Source organism: Oryza glaberrima, chromosome 9, assembly GCF_000147395.1.
Source record: "Oryza glaberrima chromosome 9, OglaRS2, whole genome shotgun sequence".
In the NCBI taxonomy this organism is placed as follows: domain Eukaryota; kingdom Viridiplantae; phylum Streptophyta; class Magnoliopsida; order Poales; family Poaceae; genus Oryza; species Oryza glaberrima.
Window position 1 is genome coordinate 1447588 of NC_068334.1, and position 7535 is coordinate 1455122.

The following is a 7535-nucleotide window of genomic DNA, read 5'->3' on the forward strand; positions in this document are numbered from 1 at the left end:
GACCCCTAGCCCTTTTGCTCCGAGTAATCAGAGATGTGCACTCAACAAGAGCAGAAAATCTTATACTTTCTAACAATTGCCTTATCATACATTTCACATGAGCAATTTTGATTTTTGTAACCATGGCAAACATGATAATTAATTCATCCCCCCTAATGGGTCTAAGATCACCTCTAGGAAACAAAGTCATAGCAATCCACCTGTGCATGAGCCTAAGTGTAGGATTATGGATATCATTCGTCCTAGGTTTCTTGCAAATTGGAGCACCATAAATATCTTCCCAAAACCTATTTTTCTCGAACCAAGAAATTCCTTTCTGGAGATCGATTTTACAGGAATCGTGAAAGCCAAGAAGTGTACTTAATCCTTTCCATGTAAGTGTGTATTCTTTATGGAAAAAGCAAAAGGAAACTCCATCTTCTATTTCTTTCAAAGTGCACACAAATTGAAAAGTAAGCAAACGAGAATCAGGCTCATCTACCACAGCAAATCTATGCCAACCAACAGTTTTCCAAATAGCACGAAAATCAACATCCATACCTATCTTTTTCAGCAGCTCCGGAGAGTATTCTCGCATGTGAGCGTACTCCCAGTCGCTCAGCATGTAGTAGGCTTGTCTTTCCCGATCGTCGACAAGGTCGAGGTCGGCGTCGTTCAGGAGACGTCGCGGAGCTTCGGCGTCCACTATCGAGACATCAGCTGATGAACGAGCACTAGACTCATCATGATGACTTGACGAAAAGCCAGACCCCTTGAACAGACGAGACAGTTGCCTCCTCATTCTGCACAATGGAGCAAGAACGGTCTAACTCGGTGGGGATTAGAATAGCAAGAGTTTCACCCGCCGGTTAGTTTCACCAAAGCAACTTGTATATATGCAGCTAAGTATTTGAATTTGAGGGAAACTATCAAAGCTTGAATGAACTTGAGAGCAAACTTTGGAAAGGGAATGAAAATGTGTTGAAATGGGGTGGATTTCCCTCTCCCGGCCGGTTGTCTTAAGTGGTGCACCCACAATGGTCAAAACTGACATGTGGGGCCCACTAGCCGTTGCCTCAAAAAGGGAGGCAGCCGACCGTTGCCTGGCCGGTTCGGCCGAACCCTTGGTGGGCCAAACCAGCCCCACTTTTGGCTGTTGGGTTCCAACGGTCAGTGTGGTCGTGGCACAGTGAATTTTCATTGAAAATTTTATTTTGATTTGCTCTGAAAAATTCATTTGAAGAATTTCCTCAAAATTCAAAAAAATCCTAAATGCAATTTTCAAATTCAAACATGTGATGATGCAAAAATTTAAATTGTTGAAAACAAATATGCGGATACATACCAATTTACCTGTTGGCGAAGGTCGCGTCATTTTAAGTCCGACGAGCAAGACCATACCTCCTTTCAGTTCAGTGCGCGGATTTCCCACCCGTCTCCGGAGGTAATGGAGCGGGCGTCTTTGGCTTTTCTATCCACACCTTTGGTTTTGGTGCGAAAGACGGCTTCGACTGCTCTAGCTTCTTGGCCGGTGTACTTGATTTTACCGGCGTCTTCCATTAACGGCTCCTGTGCATCGTTGTTTCCTTTTCCAGGAAATTCTGCATGAACTTTACCAGGCTATCCGTATTGGGTGGCTCCACTTCGACCACTTGAATATTCTGCGGGTTTGGCCCGTACTTTATTCTGACCATGGAGCATTGTTCAGTCCTTGGCTGAAACTCAAACTTTTCCTCCTTCTCGTTGATATGGAAACGGATACTTCCCGTTCCCACGTCAATGTTGGCTCCTGCGGTGCTAAGGAACGAACGCCCCAGGATAAGCGGCGTCTCTTTTCCCGTGTCCATATCCAGCACCACAAAGTCAACCGGGATGAAGAAATCCCATATCTTGACTGGCACATCCTCCGCTATCTCCGCTGGGTAACGGACTGACGAGTCAGCAGTTGTAGGCGCATCCGTGTTGGTGCCAACACCATGGTGTTGGTGCCAACACCGTGAAGTTGAGCTTGTCAAAGATGTCCTTCGGCATGACGCTGACACTGGCTCCGAGATCACACAGGGTTTGGTCGAACTGCTATGCCCCGATCGAGCAGGTGATCGTAGGACACCCCGGATCCTTCTTCTTTTCCGGGAGCTTGTGGAGTATGACGTTGTTGCACTGCTCCGTCAGCTTAACCACCTCCGTTGTTGGGAGCGGTCTCTTGTTGTTGAGGATATCATTGAGATAACTGGCATATGTTGGCACTTACATAGCATCCAACAATGGCACGTTGATGTGAATCTTCTGGATTACTTCAACAAAGCGAGCGAACTGCTCGTCCACTGACAGTTTCCTACTCCGTTGAGGAAAACGGCAGCAATCATGTGTCGAAGTATTCCTACGGCACGGCCTTTTCTGCCTGAACCTCTTTGTCAGCTGAGTCACTAGATGGCGCTTCTTTGGCAACCCCATTAGTTCCTGTAGGGTTAGGATACGGCGGATCACGAGTGGACTTACCTCCCCTCGTCGTGATCGCCTTGATATTTTCAATGGAGTCGGGCTAGCCCAGAATCCTCCCAGTTTTAGTTGCAGGGACTAAAGAAGCCAATTGGGCTAGCTGTGTTTCTATCATTTTATTGAAGCTCAGCTGGTTTTGTAAAGCAGAAGCGAAGCCATCTAGCTTAATATTGATGTTCTCTAGGATCTTGTAACGACCCGCCTCTCCCAGGCCGGGCCTGCTTACATCTGATAGCTTTTATAGGTCATAGACTGCCCTCACAGACCAACACAAGTCTTTTCTGCACACTTTGTCCTCACTCGTGCGCACCCGGAAAGAATTTCCCGGTCGGCCACCCATCCCAAATTGCTCCAGGCCAAGCACGCTTAACTCTGGAGTTCTTTGGAGATCGGCTTCTGAAAAGAAGTTGCAGCTTGTTGATATGAGTATTCTATTAACGCCCAGGCCAGGAACGTCCCCTCTTGGCCACGTCCGTGTATCCAGTGCCAGCGCATGTGCCATGCTGTGTGACCACTTCGGGTCCATACCAGCTGATGAGTACACAACTAGCTCGGATATAACCATGGCTACTTTATGTATTAATCAACTAAAGGTGCATATGTTCTACATTAGATTTACTTGTTATATATTTGAACAAACGTTGCTACACAATAAGTTTTGTGTGTTTTCGTTTGCAGAGGTTCTTGCTTGTACGAAGGAAAAGAGGCCGAGCATAACGAATGCATGGATGATCAAAGAAGTTGATTGGGGACCAAACCAAGACCTTCTCCAAGTCTACTTCTAACTCACCACGTCACTTTTGGCCCATAGAAGACAAGAGATTAAGTTGTACACGTTTTGGATTCGGAATCAGGCCTCCTAACAGCATCAACTTCAAACGGACCTAGCCGCTGATCTAGAAGGAATTTCGAGGCCCATGAGTACTTGCTGGAAAGCTTATGGAGTCTACTTTCAGATGGTTTTGGTCCCACGTCAAAATTCCTACCGAGCTACCGTTGTCACCTTCCTTTGGGTCTTAGGCAATTTTTGTTTGGCAAATTTGCACGTGATTAAATACCCAATACCGTTAAAATCCTTTTATACCGCAGTTAGTTAATTCTTTAGTGAATTACTACAGTGCATTTTAAAAGGTACCTTACAGTTTAAAATTTTTATGCTTGTTTTGTGGACTTCTTTAATAAGTCGCAAAGCAGTGAGGGTTTATTAAGACATTTGATTGATACTAGTAATCGTGCACGTACAATGCACGTTCTTGCTTCAACCTAATATTTAGCAATGCATACTTAATATGTATCCAAGACTGTCCATTTTCGTTTCAGAGATAGAATAAATAAATTTTCATTGTAATTTCCACTCAACTTGAAACTGAAAAATAAACACAACACTTCAGAAGTGTAGAGCATCCAACCAGAGTACAACAATGCACATGGAATCCATGTTGGCGAGAATAGATCATTGAAACGGAGAAGACACCAAGCCTCATTTTTGTTTCCATACAAAATGAAAATTAAATAAAATTAAGAAAATCACCGTGTAGAACCACAGTACACCAGTATGGAATATTTATGCTGCAAAGAACTTAAGAAAAATACAACCTTTGCTATCATGTCTATTTTGAAAGAGTATTAGTTTTGCAACTGATCTTCGTCGCCAGATCAACAGGCAACTTTTGATCAATTTTGCACTTGATCAATATTCCTCCACCAATGTTTAATATACTAAATCAACGACTTCCTCATTTGCCACTTGAGAACAATCACAGAACAAATGGAATTTTAAGGAAGAAAACTTATAAAAATAGCAAATTCCAACAGGCAAACCTGGGAAAAAATAGCATGCAGTCAGTAACCACTCCCAGATTGTTTGCAAAATAAATTAGCATAAAGACCAAATCACATGTTCAACTCCATTATTAGATTAAAATAGAAATTTCAGCCTCCCTGCTTCTTCCTTCCTACATAACAAATTCACCAATTTAAGAATAATTCACATTGTAAAATTCTACGAAACAACATGTATTTTTACCTGACGTGATTGTTCTAAAGTTTAAACCCTACAAACAACCTAGCAGTATCGAACAGCACAAACCAATACTTCACCTCAGGCATGAGACCCTCCTCCCAAGTGATGGACGCGCCGTTGGTCTGGATATTGTCCGTGAACATTCCCTTGGGGTCCTCCTTCCATAACCTGTAACAACCTGAAATTTCAATTAGTTGTTTAACATGTCATATATTGTGTTTCTGATAAAATTATAGGAGTTTCAAAAACTTTCTTAAAAAAAATTCTCCAGATGATTCTTATGTTTAAAATGGCTAGAAATTTAAACCTTTTACCAGACTTTCATTTGGGATTATGTGAATCTTTAGTTACCGTTATAGGGAAAACATTTTTTTTCAGAAAACAAATAACTCTATAACCTTGGTGGCGAAATCTATAAGTTGCTGGGTTAATGAAGTCTCATCCAATTTTTCAGAGAGCACTACGACGCTAATAAAATTCACCAACACAACTAAAGACCTACTCACCAATAATTTCCTTGCACGAATGGAACGAGAATATAAGAGACTAAGCCAACTCAATACCAGATAATCCACGAAGATCCACCTTTCTTTTTCTCCCTTTTAACTTTTAAGCCAAGTCAAAACCTCTTTGTATTTAACTATATTAAATGACCAATCGGAAATTTTGTAACTTCATAGTCTAGTCATTAATATTTCTCTTATTAGATAATCTACCCGATCACGCATAGCATTTGGTTAGTAATTTGAGTAACTAGTGGCTGTGATTGTGTGATTGTGTACCTGTTTGTAGTGAAGTCCAATTTATTAGCTTGAATGATTTCCTTTGTTTTGATGATTGGTACATGTTAAATGAACATAGACTCTGTACTAAATCTAAGCAACATAAAATTCCTTGAAGCTCATCTTGTCTCTTAGACAACCTAAGATGACCACCATGAAGGTTTCATAATTTTATCATTCTTTTTACTACCTCAAGTAAAGCAGTCAAGGTAGTCAAGCTAAATTAATTAGAAACCTAATTGGCAAAATGAAGCAACTTCTAAATGTGCCTAAAGTTGAACTGAAGGATATAGGTTTTATAATTTATTCAAATACTACATTATTTATAATGAGTTAATATAATTTTTCTAGAATTTTTACACACAGTTTTAACCTCATTAAAATTCAATTTAGTTCTCAGCATACCCCTTTTCACCTTTTTGCCATAATTAAAATATTTTGAATTTTTTAGTGAAACTTTGAAAAATGTAAACTACGTAACTCAATCTATCTCCACGCCAGAACACACATTTTTGACTCTCTTGTAGCTAGGACAAACTAGTTACCCAAGAAGGAGAGAAGGAAAATTCCTGAAAATTCACTATTTTCAATGTGTACGTATGGTTCTAACCTTCCTTTATCTGTCCCATGGACCCAGCTCGACTTGGCCCCACCTGTCACAGACCTAGGCTCTCCACCAAACCCCAACCCACCTCTAGGTCATCCACCCACATCAGGTCCATAAGACAAGCTAAACTCTTTCATCTTCTTCCTCTTTTCTTTCTCCCATGCCTGTTCTTTTCTTTCTTGCAAGCTGAGCTCCTAGCTCACTTCTTCCCATCAAATCTCCTCCAAACACTTGAGATCCATCCGTGCATGTCACACTACAACAATCTCAAGTATCCAAGCCTCCCATCCATCCAAATATCTTGCACATGCATGGATTCATGAGGGAGATCGGGAAGAAAACAGGTGGAGCTTGCTGCTGGTTGCAGCAGTAAAACAACCATGTTTTTCCTCCACTTGGTGAGTTTCCTTCCCATCCATTGTGTCCCTCTTGTGAGTGCCATTGCGTTGAGCCTCCCTACCTCTCTCCACAGGTCATTGATGCAAGATTTTAGAGCAAAGAACAGCTGCAACTCGTCTCTCTCCACTCCGACGATTACAACCCCTATCTCCCTCGGTTTACTCAGGTTGCTATCACCATTTTTTTGTTTCTTCATCGATTTGTTCTTGTTCTATGGCTGTTTGTGCTCCAACCTTCACAACCACAGTACCTCACCATCTGCATTCTAAAGTATATGCATGCATGGAGTGTAACAGCAACCTTTGGACCTTTATGAGTTGCCATTGGAAGCAAGTTGCTGTCTTTCAGCATCATAAGTTCTTAGGCTAGCTAGAAACTTCATGTTGCGACTTAATCCCTCCGAGAACTAACCAACACCTTGTAAAAGTTGTATTTACAAAACCAATAGCTGAGCTAAATCATGCCTTCTTCATTTTCCTCAATCACTGAGCATTTGCGAAGTAAACTTTCGAATCAAATCTTGGGCACAAGGGCTGCAGGCAGCAGTTTTCTTTTTCTCACTCTCTAGGTTTCATATATACCTACTATCTTGTTCAAACTCCAAATTAAATAATCCGAATACTATTCCTATCACCAGTAAATTACTCTTTTGTATGGAGTAAGTTTCACCCATGAAAATTTGCCAGAATATGTGGGGATCACCAAATGACCCATAGTTTATATTCAGTTTTGGCATAGGACCATTTTCAGCATTTGTGGCTTGTCACTTTTATATCTCCAAAATCATGGCAGCAAATAGGGTCATTCTTTCACCCAAGTTCTTGTTGAAAATGTGACATGTCCACTGTGTTTACCCCGTGTTCTGTAGAGCATGTTGCATATGCATGTTTATTCGAATCTTATTTGCATATTTACCTCTTATCGATAGATTCAGAGAATTCGGAGTACGTGGAGCAAGACTCTGAGGTTGAGTGTGTTTCCACGCAGCAGCAAGGCAAGCACCTAAGCATATAGAACCTATGCTTTCTCTAAAAATGATTTGGTTGCAATCTATACGTACATATATGCATGCATTTCCTAGATATTAATATTGTCGGTTTATGGTGTATGGGTAGAACTTATTTATGCATTTAGTTCTTGTGATATTGCTGTCCTTATACCCTATTACCACTGGTTGGGATTACTTGGGATGTCTTATTCATTAATGCTTAGCCATGCTTAGTGCTAATAGAACTATAGGGATGGA

At 41.2% G+C, this 7535-nt stretch overlaps 1 long non-coding RNA gene across 1 annotated transcript; it reads left to right on the forward strand.

Moving 5' to 3' along the window:
- Positions 1-6065: 6065 nt before the first annotated feature.
- Positions 6066-7284, forward strand: LOC127785141 (uncharacterized). Its single transcript, XR_008019667.1, has 3 exons — positions 6066-6288; positions 6363-6455; positions 7218-7284. It is a non-coding gene; the product is annotated as an uncharacterized LOC127785141 (long non-coding RNA).
- The last annotated feature ends 251 nt before the right edge of the window (positions 7285-7535 follow it).